This window comes from Pteropus medius, unplaced genomic scaffold (genome assembly GCF_902729225.1).
Source record: "Pteropus medius unplaced genomic scaffold, Ma_sr-lr_union100, whole genome shotgun sequence".
NCBI classification, from domain to species: Eukaryota; Metazoa; Chordata; class Mammalia; order Chiroptera; family Pteropodidae; genus Pteropus; species Pteropus medius.
This window is the reverse complement of record NW_024346062.1, coordinates 1,943,832-1,959,239: the sequence shown is the minus strand read 5'-3', so window position 1 is coordinate 1,959,239 and position 15,408 is coordinate 1,943,832. Positions and strand designations below refer to the sequence as shown.

General features: G+C 36.3%; 1 pseudogene; it reads left to right on the top strand.

Moving 5' to 3' along the window:
* Positions 1–13,974: 13,974 nt before the first annotated feature.
* Positions 13,975–14,093, top strand: LOC120612624 (uncharacterized; annotated as a pseudogene).
* Positions 14,094–15,408: the final 1,315 nt, after the last annotated feature.

Below are 15,408 nucleotides of genomic sequence, written 5' to 3'. Positions count from 1 at the left end.
TTGAAAGCAAAAGAGAATGGCATTGATTGACTTTGTAAAACTCTTAGAAACAAACTTAGCCACTTTAAGACTGAGTTTCTCTGTCGCAAAGAAAGAATAAAATTCCCGATGCCTGTAGAAATGGCAGGGACATCATAAGGATTAGTGCGCTGAATGTTAGTAAAGAATATCATGTTCCTTACGAGAGCAACGTTATATAAAGGACTCAGTTCAGTATCATCAGAAACTGGCTACAAGGGCACTATGAAACACATTTCATGCCATTTTTGAAATAGAGTATAAATCGCAACAAGAAAAATAACCCTGCTCACCAAACTATAAAATGTCTTTTTTCTTTAGAGAGGAAAATAAGAAAAATGAAGACTTCTACCTTTGAATTTAAACACAAAATCAATACGTAAAAGAAAAGAATGAAGTTCTGAGTCTGAATGTTTTAGTTCTTTGGGAATTTATTGAAGAAATTTAAAATAATTTTAATTATATAAAAATTTTTTGACAAGGTTTAACTTTTTTTGTCTTTTTGTTGTGGTTGTTGCCTTTTGAACGGTAGAGCTACCTCGTGAAGTATTTTTCTGTGCTCTCTTATATGTTCACCTGATTTTCATAGAGACAGCCCAGCTGAGGCGGGTAGGGGGAAGAACTTCAAGTCAGAGAAACTAACTGCTGTGCCTATTAAAGTATAAGCGACCTTGGGCAAGCCACTCAGTTCTCTGAGACTTATTCTTTTCTATTAAATGGCAATAGCTCTCCTACAGTGCTGTTCTGATGATTAAGTAACATGTGTAAATTCTCTTTAGAGATGGCAAAATTATTTCCAAATATTAATAATTGTTTTTCACATCCTTATTTTTTGTCTATAGAAACCTACAACCTTGTCTTCATAAGTTATCAAGTCTTAATGATTTTACTTCAAAACTTTCATATCCAGCCCTTCTTCTATTTTCTCACCTCTTTGCCCTACATTCCAATTCCCATTCATTACTCCACCACCTCCCTACAGCCCACCCCTGACTATGACCTGGCTCCAATCAAACCACTCCACCAACGGGGAAATTTCTCATGTGCAAATGTAATCAATCATGTCTTCCTAATGCTCTGTATTCTTTATGACTCTTAATCACCTACAGAATAAAAGTTCAGTTCCTTCACCATCTAGCCCTGCCTACCTGTTCAGCTTCATCTTCTGCTAGTCCTTACTTGCACTTCACAAGTGCATTAATTCCATGGTTGTGTTGTTTTCCTCCTTCCAAGCATTTGCACATTTATTTCTCCTGCCTTAAATGTCCTCCTCCTCCCACTCAGCAACTCTAGCACATCTTTTTTCTATACAATCTTCTCATTTATTGCTGGCAAAATTCCACTTACTCTTTACTTCAAAATGTCTCCCTTCAAAATGTCTCCCTTTCCACCTTGGTTGAATCTTCTTTATTGTTTTCACAGAATGCCGACTTCTAAAGAGGGTTGATTATGCCTTTTCATGTTGCTGTCTCCGGCGACTAGCACAATGTCTGCACCTAATAAACACTTAACCATTGTCGTTGCATGAATGGATATCTTTTAGTATTCTTAGCCTCTGGACTGATTTCATTTTGTAAATCTTGTTTATCTCTCTCTCTATGTATCTATCTATCATCTATCTATCTATTTATTTTTGTGTACGAGCCCCGACTCCAAGAGGTGGCAATTTATTCACGTCGTGGTAAAAACATTTTCAAGAGCAACGTTAGTAGGTAGAATCTGGAGCTACAAGGGCGACCCAGGACCGTGGTCGGCAACCCCGCTCCTGCCTGCCGCCTTCACGGCCACATCGGGTCTGAGGCGCAGGAACCTGAACCAAGTCTTTGCCCTTCACAGGACACTTGGCTTCCTAAGCCTGAGAGGCAGTCAGTCTCCACCCCGGGCTCTGGGACAGTCTCAGCCTGAGGATGAAGCGCGCAACGTGTGCATCGAGGAAACCCTCTCGTGGTAAATATTCCAATCGCATACGTCGCAGAGACAGCGCCACACCGCAGAGTGCGAGAGCCGTCCACAAGCAGGGGAGAGGGGACTGGAAACCAACGCAATGAAAGGAAAGCCGAACTTTATCTTCGAGGGTCCCTGACGCCCCGCTTAGCGGCTCCCTCCTGTGCTCCACCCGCCCCTGCTCGGAGGCACTCGCTCGCCCTTCACCACTTGATGTCTCGGCTGTTTTAATCATTTCCGTATATCAGTTTAGCATCCTTCTTCTAGGATCCTGTAGGTAGTTATGAAAACCTTATCTTGAGACATCATTGCTGTAAAATACTACATTATTGCTTCCGTTAGGGTTTTTAAAATTAGAAGGGACAAAAAATTACTCAAGCTAACTCCAGAGAATGGTGAGAGCAGGGGTTGTTTTTAAGACTCTGAGATGATGTTGTGGGCATTCAAGCATAGGAAGGCCCAGGGGAAGTGAGGCTGGGCCAGAGCAGCTTCTTGGTCTCCTGTGACATCTTTATATCTTTCTATCCATATGTTCTATTTCTTCTCTTCCAGCTCCATCTGTTTTCAACTTCCTGACAACTTGCCCATGAACTTTGGCTGCAATTCAAGTTCCAAACATCCTTTCACCTTTTGCTCCCACTACTTCTTCTTTTCTCAAATTTTAAATCCACAAAAGTGGATTTTAATAGACACGGCTCGTCTACTGGGGCCAAGCCACATTCATTTGTTCATTTCTGAAATATTTATGGAATATTTAATATATGCCAGACCCTCTTCCAGATGCTGGGGTAAAAGCAGTGGAAAAGGCAAAAATGTCTGCTGTCACAGAGATTACATTCTGCTAAGCCACAGACAAGTCACTGAACTGGCAATCTCCAGACTAAATATCCCATGTCAAGACCATCATCTGTGGTTAGGAGTGGAGAGGCTGGGTCATGTGGTACAAAATGTGGCCACCTGGTTTGCTAAAGTGAGCATGGCACATTCCCCAAAAGGAGGTGTGGGCAGGCATGGAGGGACTTAAATGCAATTTTAGTTTGAGTTTTCTCTTTAGTACTCATATTCCTTTACTTTATTCTCCTTTACTTCCTATATTTCTCATATATGATTTGAAAAACATTCTTTTAATCTTATCTTCTTTGATCCTTTCAAGGCCACCATGATATTTCAATGTATCCTTACATCTAAGTATGTGTAATCTCGAACATAATCTGGAAAGATTTTACCTTAAAGTAAATCTAGAGTTTGTAATGTTTTTTAATAGCTGAAAAATATATCCCAAAGTAGGATAGATAAACTTAATTTAAGTGTATAGACTCACTTTGCAAGTACTACTTGTTGTTATTTCCATACTTTAGAAGCCTTTAGTAACAAATCCTAAACTCTACCTCTCTGTGTGATTCTACCTGGTTTTTTGGGATCGCTGTATGCATGTACACAGTTGTGGATACGTACGCACAAAAGTCTATGTGGCATGTTGTTCTTGGTGTCCCTTGAGGGCTCCATCTCTATTTTTTTGCTGCAAATTTTTCTCTCTCCTGCCTCTTCATCTTGTTTTCCCTCCTCTTTCCACAGCCCTTGGAGTCTGTTCATCTTCTTTAACTAGGATATAGAATTGAAGTCAATGTTTTGTTGCCACCTCTCTGTTGGACTGGATTACCATTTGGTAGCAGACCTAAGATTTAGTTAACTGTCAATAGTTGAAAAGAAATGACTCAACCATGGGCCCGGATGGGAGGGCTTTTTACAGGAGTGAATAACTGCCACTAAGTGATGCCTTTTCACATAAAATTTAGTTACTGAAATGTATAATGCATTATGCAAAATTCGTAATGATGATTGATGTGTATTTTTTATTAGACAGTGATCACTATGTATAAAAATGCAAGAAAATCTAATATCCTTCTACAGTCAAGAACCTTACCAATAGCCTTTAACATAAGTATAGTTAAATATCCTACTCAATAATTCTCTGCTTAAATTAACCCAGGTTTACTTCGTCCCATGTAGATTAAACTTGCCATAAATCTTTTTTTAAGAATAAGAAGTCTGCAGAAATGCCCAGTTCCAGAACTATGGGACTTTAAAGCAATTTTTCATAAAGAAATTCTTATAAGCAATTTCCATCCTAAGTGGTTCTATTATTGTTTGATTACAACTTATAGAAAGAAAGTATTCAGTCTCTTACTCTAACTCTCCCTGTTTCCCATCTCATCTTTTTGGCCTCATAGGAAAAGAGAAAAACAAACAAACAAATAAAGATACAATGTTTCAGCATGACCTTCACCTGAATGAAAATCCTGAAAGGATCCTCCTCAGTCAACAGGCAATTCTACAACTGTTGTCTAACTTCATTAATTTTGCCCAGCCTAGTAATTGATTTTATATCTACACTTCCCATCTATGGATTATTGACTCATTTCAAACAGCTTTAGTACAATTCCATCTTCTTGAAAACTTGCTTCTTAAAGAAACTCACTCTTAAAGTGATATTAGAATTCTCTCTCTTGTTCTCAAACATTTTTGCAACAAGTTAAAATAACAAGAGTTTTTAAATAGACATTTATCGAGCCCCTACTAGGGCTAGGTACTGGGAATACAGCGGAATAAAACAGGCAACCGTACTTGCCCTCATAGTGTTTACAGTCTAGTAGGGATGAGGGAGATAATAAACAAAGTAACTAATAACTATGTAGTATGAAAAAAGTTGAAATGCTGAGGAGAAAAATAAAAGTAAAACAGGCTGATAGGGAGTGGAGGTTGCAATATTAAAAAAGGTGGTCAGCCTGAATCTTTGGAAATTGTTTCATATTTTCTATTTTTTACTTAAAAAGCAGAGAGATGTCAATTTATTTCTCACTACAGCAAAGTAAAATACTATTTTAAATTGGTTTTGAACTTATACACCCTTGATTAAGTATTCTTGTGTGGCTCTGTCTTCTGCCAGAAAAAAAAAATTTCCTAAACCAGAGCAACAGTCTACTTTTGCAAAGTGACTGGCAATCTTGGGCATCAGAAGATATGTCCCTAACAGTTAATGATCCTAGAAAAAGAGAGTGCTCTAGAATATCTGGGACCCAAAACCTCTGGTGAAGCCATCTAATTATAGTTGTTTCAGACTAATGCAGAAAAGTCTTGCACACTGCTACATTTCATAGGCATCGAATAACAGTACTAAACAACTACAAATATTTGTGAATTAGTATAGCATGTGATTTTATTGTTTTTCCACATGTGAAAATAGATTTAGATTCTCAGTTTTGCTTTGCCTGGCTTCTCTTGAGCATCTTCTTACCAACCAAATAGTCAGAGGGCATCGCTTCAGCTTCCAGTCAGCCAAACCAGTGGTTCTTAATCCTAGCTGTGCACTAGAATCATCTTTTAAAATTACTAATGCGTAAGTCCCTGATTCCAATTAAATCAGAATCTCGGGAGGTAGAAGGGGCTCGGGTATCATCAGTATTTCTTTTTAATTCCAATTATACAAGAGATTCTAATTCATAGCCAAGAACCTCAAGAACATATCAGCCCTTAGCAGCCTCCTACTCAGCACCTCTGAGGGTGTCCTAACATAATTAGTCATTTATTTCCTCTATAAAGACCTCAGCTTTCACCTCACTCTCTTTTTCTTTCAACTGTTTTCCTTCCTTTACTTCTTTTCTCCTTCTTGTCTGCTTCTGCCTGAGGTCTGCCAACAGTACCTGGTAAGGTTGTTTGACCTATTGGTGGCCAGGATTGGGCTAGGTTTTCAGCCCTCTAAAGCAAAACACATAGATCTAGTTACCTGGAGATTGCCCACTCATCACTTCTGCACCTGCTTTTGTGGTTCCCTGGGGCCTCTCCATACCCTGCTGGCTAGCTGCCCTCCACAGCTGGTGCTACACTCAGGGCCAGCCCCCAAGGTAGCATGCTTTGGCCCTCAGAATTCCCATTGAATATATACTATCATAGCATCTGAATATGTCTCAGTGTGGCATATAAGGCATTTCATCATCTGGCCCCTTTCCTCTTTTCGACCTCCCACTATCACTACCACAGTTCTCCACTGCTCCATTCACACGTGCACATACATCTCCTTACTTGTGTTATTTTTTTTAATCTGGAAACTTCCTTACTCATTCCTCAGGTTTCTATCTCAATTGTTGCTTCCCTAAGAAGGCTTCTCTAACTCCCTTGATTACAGTGTTTTTCATGCTATATCATGATGGCTTATGTGTTTATACTCCTGGCTTCCCCTCTAGACTCAAGGCAGAGTCTAGGTCTTTATTTTTTACATATTTTAAGATAGATGACAGCTTCTCTGTTAAATGGAAGAAAGAATGAATAGACCCATAGGATGTGGATAGCAAACTACACCTGGCCCATTGCCTGTTTTGGTAACTATAGTTTTATTGAAATACAGCCATGCCATGTGCATGTATGTATGAAGTTTTACTGAAACATAGCCACACTCATATGTATTGTCTTGTGGTTGCTTTAGTGCTGTAAGGGCAGACGTGAGTAGTTACAATATGGTCCCCAAAGCATAAAATATTTACTATCTGGCCTTCTGTAGAAAAAGTTTGCTGACCCTTGACCTGAAAGAAACCTGAGAGATCTTCTATTACAGTGTGCCAAATAGAAAGATAATGCAAACCATAGAGGTAATTTTAAATTTGCTAGTAGCCACATTAAAAAAGGAAAAGAAATAGATAACAGTAATTTTAGTAATATGTTTTATTTAACCCAACATATCCAAAGTGTTATGATTTCAACATGTAATTAATACAAAAATTAAGTAATGAGATACTTTACATTCTCATTGTAAAATAAGACTAAGTCTTTGAAATCATGTGTTGGTTTTTTTTTTAACATAAAGGTATTTTACACTTATATAACAATTTGAACTAGCCCCATTTTGAGTGCTCAATAGCCACATGTGTGGCTAGCACCTATCTTTATTGGACAATTGTAAGTCAAATTCATCAGTTTATATATGGACCAAGAAATAGGTCCAGAAAGGTTAAGAGTCTAATCTAAAGTCACACAGAAGAATCAGGCACTGAATCTAGCTCTCCTTTTTGCTAGCCAAGCGCTTCTTCCATCACATCATACTGTCCCCAGGCTTGTCGTTTGTTCACTAGAAGAGATATGATAAAAAGACCTGGTTTCTAATTCTGCACAGCATTAATATGTTGTGTGACTTTGGGATATTTCTTAGCTTCTTGGGGTTTCCATTTCCTCATCTCTAGAGTAAATGTTCTGGATTGGATAATTTTTAAGATCTAATGATATATGACAAGCAAACACATTGGTTTGCAAACTAGAACACACTGTAGTGATTTTGCTCAAGAATTCTGTTCCTAAGAAACTGTGTGTAAATATGAATTCAAGACTATGCTGGTTGTCACCAAAACTTTGAAAAAGCTTACAAAAGCTTTGAGAGGCCAGAATTTCAGATAGTTCATTCATTTAAGTCAGAATTTTAGTATTTGAAACCAAGCCTAAAGCCTGACATGTTTGGCACAGAACCTTTCAGAATATCGATGTTATGTTCTCAAGAGATTTTGGAGATGATCTGAGGTCATTACTGAGCAGCGAAAGAGCAAAGAAAGGATTTGTGTTAAGGGTGTTAGTGCCCTCCAGTACCAAGGGACCATTTGGGGCAGCAGAATGGTTTTCTGTCTCTGCTGACCAGCACCACGGTCAGTAACAGGTGAAAGGAACATAGGGTAATGAGAGAAAATGGAGATGATATAATACCTATGGGAAATTAGGGGATAGAGAACTATGACCATGATTAGATGATCAAATTTTATTTTGTGATTGCAAATTTTATAATAGAATCAATAGCTTTATTAAATTTATAGTCCAAATCACAGAAGAAACAGAAATGTAGAAAAACAGTACAAAAATGGAAGCAAGCAATCACCAAAGACAGATGCATTTTTTTAAAAAGTTTGCCTAAGACCAAATATGTTCACTTTCAAACCCATCCACATCTTGCCCTTCTCTTATACAGCAGAGAAACATTTTCCTTCCAAAGACAAGCCAAAGGTATGGGCTTTGGAATTAGATCTCTGTATGAGACCCATACAGACCCATATGGCCTTGGCAGAGTTTGTGCCTTAGTTTCCTCCATAAAATTTGCATACTAATAGTACTTACCACATGGGATTGAAGATTCAATGTGGCAATATAGAGAAAGTTTTAGTACAGTGAGCATCACATATTAAGTTTTAAATTAATCTTAACTTTTTTTTTCTTCTGCAAGTAGGAATCATGAAGCAGGCGGGGAAACTACCAGGGTGCCGTTCCCACAACTGGCTATAGGTGACTCACAACTGATCTACCATGTTTAAGGAAATATTGGTGGTATACAGTAAATTGTATATTGTATATGCATAAATAAGTGCAACTCTAAAGCATTTCACAGGGAATCTATGCCACCAATCCTCTGTTATTAATGCCTCAAGACAGCTGGACAGGATGGTGAGAAATCTTCCAAGGAAGACCACTGGGCATTTTTCTTTTATTACTTGGTAGGTAGGTTCTTCAGAATCTAAAGTTTTACTTCTTTCTGGAAATATTTCATTTTGATAAGCTTGTGCATTGCTAACTGACTTTAGAAAGATTTTGTTAATCTTCCATCTTTCTGGAAAAAATGACATGAGAGTTTAAGTGGCTTCAAGTTTACATCCTGCATTGGGAAACTTGCCTTCTAGTACCAGTGACTTTGTAAAGAATCCTTCAGCATTTGTTCAGCCAGCAGAGAAGAAGTGAGTTCCCTTCAAGCTGATTCATTTACCACATGTCCTGTGGGATGGGTTCAACTCAGCATATATGGAATCATTGGCCAGAGACCAAGGTGACAGCCCTCGGGGTTCATTCCTGGGACATTTCTCAAGGAAAACTCAGCCTCTTAGATAGAAGAGCAGGTTGGTTTTAAACCAACCATCAAATACAGCTGAACTAGGAAGCTACCGTTTACTTTGTAATTTAGAGTATTTAAAAGAAATGTACTATAATAAAAACATCTAACTTTTATATAGCAGTTTCTAAGTGTCACAATTCTGAATGCTTTACTTTTATTAACTCATTTAATCTTGCTATTATTATCATCCCTGTTTTACAGATAAAGAAACTGAAAAGATAGGGAGGTTGAGTAACTTGCTCAAGATCACACAGCAAGCCAGAGGCAGAGCCTAGGCAGTCTGGCCCCAGAGTCTGTGCCTTTATTTCTTTTTTTCACCTGTCTACAAGTTAAGAGGTACTTTTCTATATTTGACCAATTTTTTCATTGGAAGCACAAACATGTAGATTTAGAAGTCTATTTTGTTTCATCAAAAATGATTTACAATAATTGATTCTGATACTGAAGAAATTTTAACTCTTTTAGAGCCTTTAAATTATTATTAGTTCCTTAGAAAAATGATTATAGAATTATAATGCACTTTATTTTGTGGATAAAGAAAGATTATAGAAAGTAATCTTTTTGAGTCAAAGTTTTTAAGAATTATATGAAATCATTGTGATTTGATTTTTTTCTTACTATTTCATATTGTATCTTATGTATTATAATTACAAAACATATCCTTGCTTTTTTATTTTGTTTTCTACATGTTGTCATTTCTCATTATGATTCTATGAAGATAATTTCATTGTACGTAGTATAAAAACATTTACAAGCAAACAAACACCAGACTTCAGCCAAAGAAACAAAAAGCACAGGGTTACAGCTCAAGTATACACATAGATGCTAATACATTTATGTAACAACTTAAATTCTCACCTGTTTCTTACAAGAATGAGAGCAAAGTAATTATGTTCCATAATCTTTGATTAAAATTAATCAAAAATCAACATAACTCTAACATGTTGTATTGAGTCAACAGGATCAATTTTTAAACTCCCAAATTTGTATAATTTCTTTTATTAAACATACTTATTTAGCTTGAACTAAAGCAAAATTTAAGCTTATGTGACCTTCTGATTGGTTTCTTAAGTTTATTAAAAGAGCTCTTTTCACTTAAAATATTTTTAAATCAAGTTTTGGAGTTTATGCCATTCTAAGATGATTAAATATGATTTCATATTTTTAGATCGTAAACATATTATAAGCATTATAGATCCTGGATTTCAGATTTCTTAAGAAGCTTTTAGGAACCTGTGATAAATATTTAATAGAGGATATGAGCCTTCTTTTTTTTTTAATCTTTATTCTTCCAGAAAGGGATATTATTTAATTCATCTATATTTACTCTATATTTTCATAAAATAATGATACAGGGGACATAGTTAATTTATGGAACCTAACTTCCAAATTATTATGCTACATTTACAACGAGTTTTGAAGATTTCTAAGAGTCAATCTAGAACCAAACTATTTTTGCAAATACAGTATTGAATGATTTCTTACTTCATGTATATCCTGTGAGATATAAAAAGAAGCCATAATTTTTGTGAAATTACGTTGTTTTTTTTAAAAAAATGTGTTTTGTTTTTAAATGTGTGGCTTGCCAAATTTTAAAAATTTTATAATGGGAAAAATTTTTTAATCATCTACAACCTCACCATCCTCACAAATAGAGGTTTTATTATTTTATGTGTCTGCATAAGATTTGTTTTGGACATTGCTAAATAGCCTGTAGCATTATAATTTTAATAACATCATTGTTTTCTCTATATTCGGCCATCAACTAGGTAATTTTAACAAGTATAGGGATGTTCAAATGAAGGGAAATAAGTAAAGAAAAAGGAAGTATTAATCTCTGATATGGTTGAATCTTTTAAATATCTCCCATCACAAATAGTCCACATTCTTCACGCTTTGTTCCTGATGGAAGATAGCAAAGCTAACTCTGTCATTACCCATACTTTTGTGCAAGTCCAAGTTGACCTTGTTCAACCTATGTTCAAGGCATTCTAGTTGATTTCTCTCTGGGTCTTGGAGTGCATTCAACAAACAAGTGGACATGTGATTTATTGGTCACAAACAAAAGTTAAAAATCTTACAAGAGAATAAAACTCATCTTTGTTTCAGCTTATGTTAGCAGGAAGAGTTCTTTTAGCCCCATGGAGACTCTGAACCTTATTTTGAACTTATTGCCTGGTGCCTGAGAGCACTGGGATCAATATTTCGAGGCATTTTTTCAAACTCCACAATTCCAAATTAGCCTTAGCAAGTTGAACGAAACTCTGTTTGGCTTTAGCACTTCATACCTACAGTATTTCTTTCAATATATGATTGCAAATCAATCATATCTACTCATTAATGTGTTTATATTTTGTTTGAAGCATAGGTGTTTTATTCATTTATAAAGCCTTGACTTCTTATGTTCATGAAAGGAGTATAAGCTCAATTATTTAAAAGTTCAAACAGTACAAAATTATTGTAGAAAGTTAATCTTTTGTGATATAGGAAGCCATTGTTAATAGAGGAATAGCAGATAGTCCTCAAGAATGTTTTCTAGTACAAATTACTATATAAAGAGACTTAAAAGTAATTCCTTGACCACTATATAGCTTCTAGAAACTTGTTAATTATGCAATACATACTGTTTGGCACATTGTATTTATTATTTAACATCTCTTGGATATCCTTCTATGTTAGTGCTTTCTTTCATTCTTTTCTTTGGTTATATAGTATTCCATGATATAAATATACCATAATTTATTTGAATACAGTTGGCCCTTTGTATCTAGGTTCTGCACCTGCAGATTCAACCAACCTTGAATAGAAAATACTCAAAATAAAATGTTACATTGTTACTGATGTATACTACATAGTTAGGACTACTGAACATGTACAGACTTTTTTCCTTGTCATTATTCCCTAAACAATACAGTATAACAACTATCTATGTATCATTTACATTGTATTAGGTATTATAAGTAATGTAGAGATGATTTAATTTTAAAGTATATGGTAGGATGTGCATAGGCTCTATGCAAATGCTACGCCATTTTATATAAAGAACTTGAGCATTCTCAGATTTTGGTAACTTTGGCAGTGGGCGCGGGGCGAGTAGAGGAGGGGTCTCCTGGGACCAATCTCTTGCAAATGCTGAGAGATGACTGCAGATTCATTATAATGGGCTCATGAGCTATTTCTAGGTTGGTTTTGTTTGTCTGTTTTGTTTTATCATACCAACGTTGTAATGAATATCCTTTTAAACATATCTCTATATATATTTGGAACACAATGCTTTAAAGCATTAAAAAGAAGTAATAAATATTACTGTTTTAATATATTTCATTCTTGTTTTCACTTCAGATTATCGTTGCCAGTATACCAAACTCATATTAAATAATATTTCAAAAATTTAATTCAATACCTTTAGTCTTTAAGAATAAGTGCATTTTTCTAGAATTTGAAAATACTGACTTACAAGTGACCTTCCAACATGTTCTTTTATGATTCACTGAATGACAGTAATAATGATTCCTTGACCATTATATAGCTCTTCAGTTTACAAAGCACCTTCACATAATTATCTCATCTGACTTCACATCAATGTGATGTATGCAGGACAGGTTTATAGGGGGAAATGGTGCTGACTTGGAAAGTTTTACTGCCTGAAATATATAGAGAGGGTGTAAATCCTTTGTTCTGCTAACTCAAGGAGTCAAGGCCACTGTCATGATAGGAGTGTTATATCACACTGATTCCTTAATGTGAAAAAAATCCTCTTACGCGTCACTTTAATAACTGGTGTTGCTAATTTACTATCCAGTTTTCAGGCATTTTTACTTAATTCTCTGATATCCAGAGATTAGACTCACCAGGCATTTATTAGCTAAGTGCTCCAGTAATTGCTACTCCAGAACCAAGTATTCAAAAGACATTTATGCAGCAGTAGTTAATGGTGGGTGAGTTTCAGTGTCACTGATCCTCATTTGGAATTGGGAGAACAGAGGGTAAAGGTAGAATAGAAAAGTCCCTTGAAAGCAGCACTGACAAGACCGTGCTTGCTAAGACCTTGGAAACTCCTATCCCCACTCATTATTATTTCTGTATTCTTATGACCCTTTATCAGTGCCTTTCAAGGTGGGGATGGCAGTAAATGGTGAAGCTTCTCTCATTTCCCACACTCTTGTTAGGAAGCAGGTTCCTATGCAGAAAGAGGAAATTATTGTTATGTTGCCTTCTGCTTTGGGAAAGGAAGCAATCTTGCATGACACTAGTGTTGCCATAGCTGCACACTTACATTGCCTCATTAGTATATCCATCCCCACCCTCCTTTTCGCTGAGAATGCACTGCAGAACTTCCTCTCTTCCTACATTACTGTAACATGCACAGAACCTCAAAAATGGTTTCCATGTCTCACGTCTTATCAGATCCGGTACAATTCAAGCCCTACTTATTGAATATGACAGCAGTTTTAACCAATCATGATTCTACAGAGTGGTTGCATCAATACTTAAAAATAAATTAAGTTACTTAAAGAGCATTCGCATTGCTGATAACACTTTGAAATTCTGGTGCTGTGTTCTTTAATTAGTACAATTACAAGAAGTTGATCTGCTCCATTCCATACATCCATATTATTTTGTAATGCTCCATATATACTTGGCTGTCAAGTCAAGCTGATTTCTTCATTGTCTTGTGTGTCCTGTCCTCTGCCTACCTTTATATTATTTCTCCCTCCTATAAATCCTTTTACTCTCTTGTCTATCTGAATTCTAATCAAATTTAAAAGCAGGCCCCCAAGGCTTGCATAAAACCTTTCCCGCTTTGACAGAGAACTCCACTGAAGTTTCTACATGGACAGAGAAAACATCTTACTGCACGTCGTCTTTTTCTTCCTAACCTGTGGATGAAATATCAAATTTGTATTTTTGACATCTGAGCTCTTAAAACATTAACCTGTTTATTGGATTGCAATAATCATATTAGGCACAGAGTGTACTGTATGACTTTCCCAATCTCCCATACCTAGGGCCATTTCTCTGAATCAAGTAGGGAGATATACTAATGAGCAAAGTTGGGGTTTAGTGCATATCTCTCGGCCTATCAGAAGAGTCCATTAGCCTACGGCCATGCCACCCTGAACGTGCCCAATCTCATCTGATCTCGTAAGCCAAGCAGAGTCAGACCTGGTTAGTACTTAGATGGGAGACCACCTAGGAAGACCAGGTGCTATAGGCGTATTAAAAAAAAAAAAAAAAAAAAGAGTCCCATAGAAGCTAAAAGTCAGCAGCAGTTGATCAATTTCTTATTCACATAGTATATGGGAATGGTGGATAGTTCCAGACGGATTACTGGCAAATGCCCTACCATTCTTCTTGTTTGACTAACAAATTTCTCTTTCTTACATGAGATGACCTCTTTGCTCTCATGATGTTTACACGGCAGGTACCTTTGAACACATTTCACTTACTCAGGATATTTCAAGCATGAGTATTCCACAGCAAGTTAAAATTTCTCTAATACTTTCTAGTTCCAAAATATTATAATGTATAAGTCTAATAAATAAAAATGTTTCCAGTTCAGGAAATAAAAAAATATAAGAAATATGGCATGTCTGGAGGGTGAGCATTTCCTATGATAATTTTAGCCCATGTTGCCTGACTAGTCCTATGAATTATCTAATTTAATATTTAAAGCTCTGTGTTACATGTTAATTTGTTTAATATGTTAATTGTGGACTTTATAACTAGATTATAAATTTCTCAAAGGCAAGATTATGCCACAAATGACTCTTGTACCTCTCATGGCACTTAGTAAAATTCTGAGCATATTGATGCTCAATATATATTTATTGATTCAAGTCAATGTCATCTTTAGAATGAGATGCTTAAATTCCAGTTAAATAGGTTTTGGGTAAGAGATGATGAATCAGTTAGGGTCTTAGAGAAGAAACAAAATTCACCCTAGATGGTTCAAATAAAGAGACTTTAATAAAAAGACTACTCAAAGATGTTAACTACTCCAAGTTAACAAGAGTCAAAGTATGGTGAGGCATCCAGCAATCAGTTACAGAGGCAGAACTAATTTTCTCCTGGGGATTAAGAAACAAAGAAAAGAAATAGAAGTAAGAGACCCACTGAGCGCTGGAGCTTGCGAGGAAGACTGACCTGGCAGAAAATGTGGTTGGGGAATGATGATCAAGAGCTGGGGTGACAATGCAGGGGGACAGGGAAGAAATACCCCACTTTCCGCCCTATGGTCTCCTATGTGTTCCAAGTCACAAGGAGTTAAGAAAATGTAGTCAGAAAATTTCAGTCTTCTGAGACACATAGCAGGACAGAGAAGAGTAGAGAAAGTTAGGGGTGGAGAGGTTTGGGCAGAATTGGAGTAGGCGGGTGGGGGTGGCATGTGAAAAAAGCAGCATAGGTTTCCATTATAAATGGAAACAAGAAAAAGTCTGAATTATTATGTACAGAATAAGAGAAGCCTAGAAATCCAGAAATTATTTGGGAAAAACAAAGTATGACTTAGCCAAATTTAGACCCTGACACTG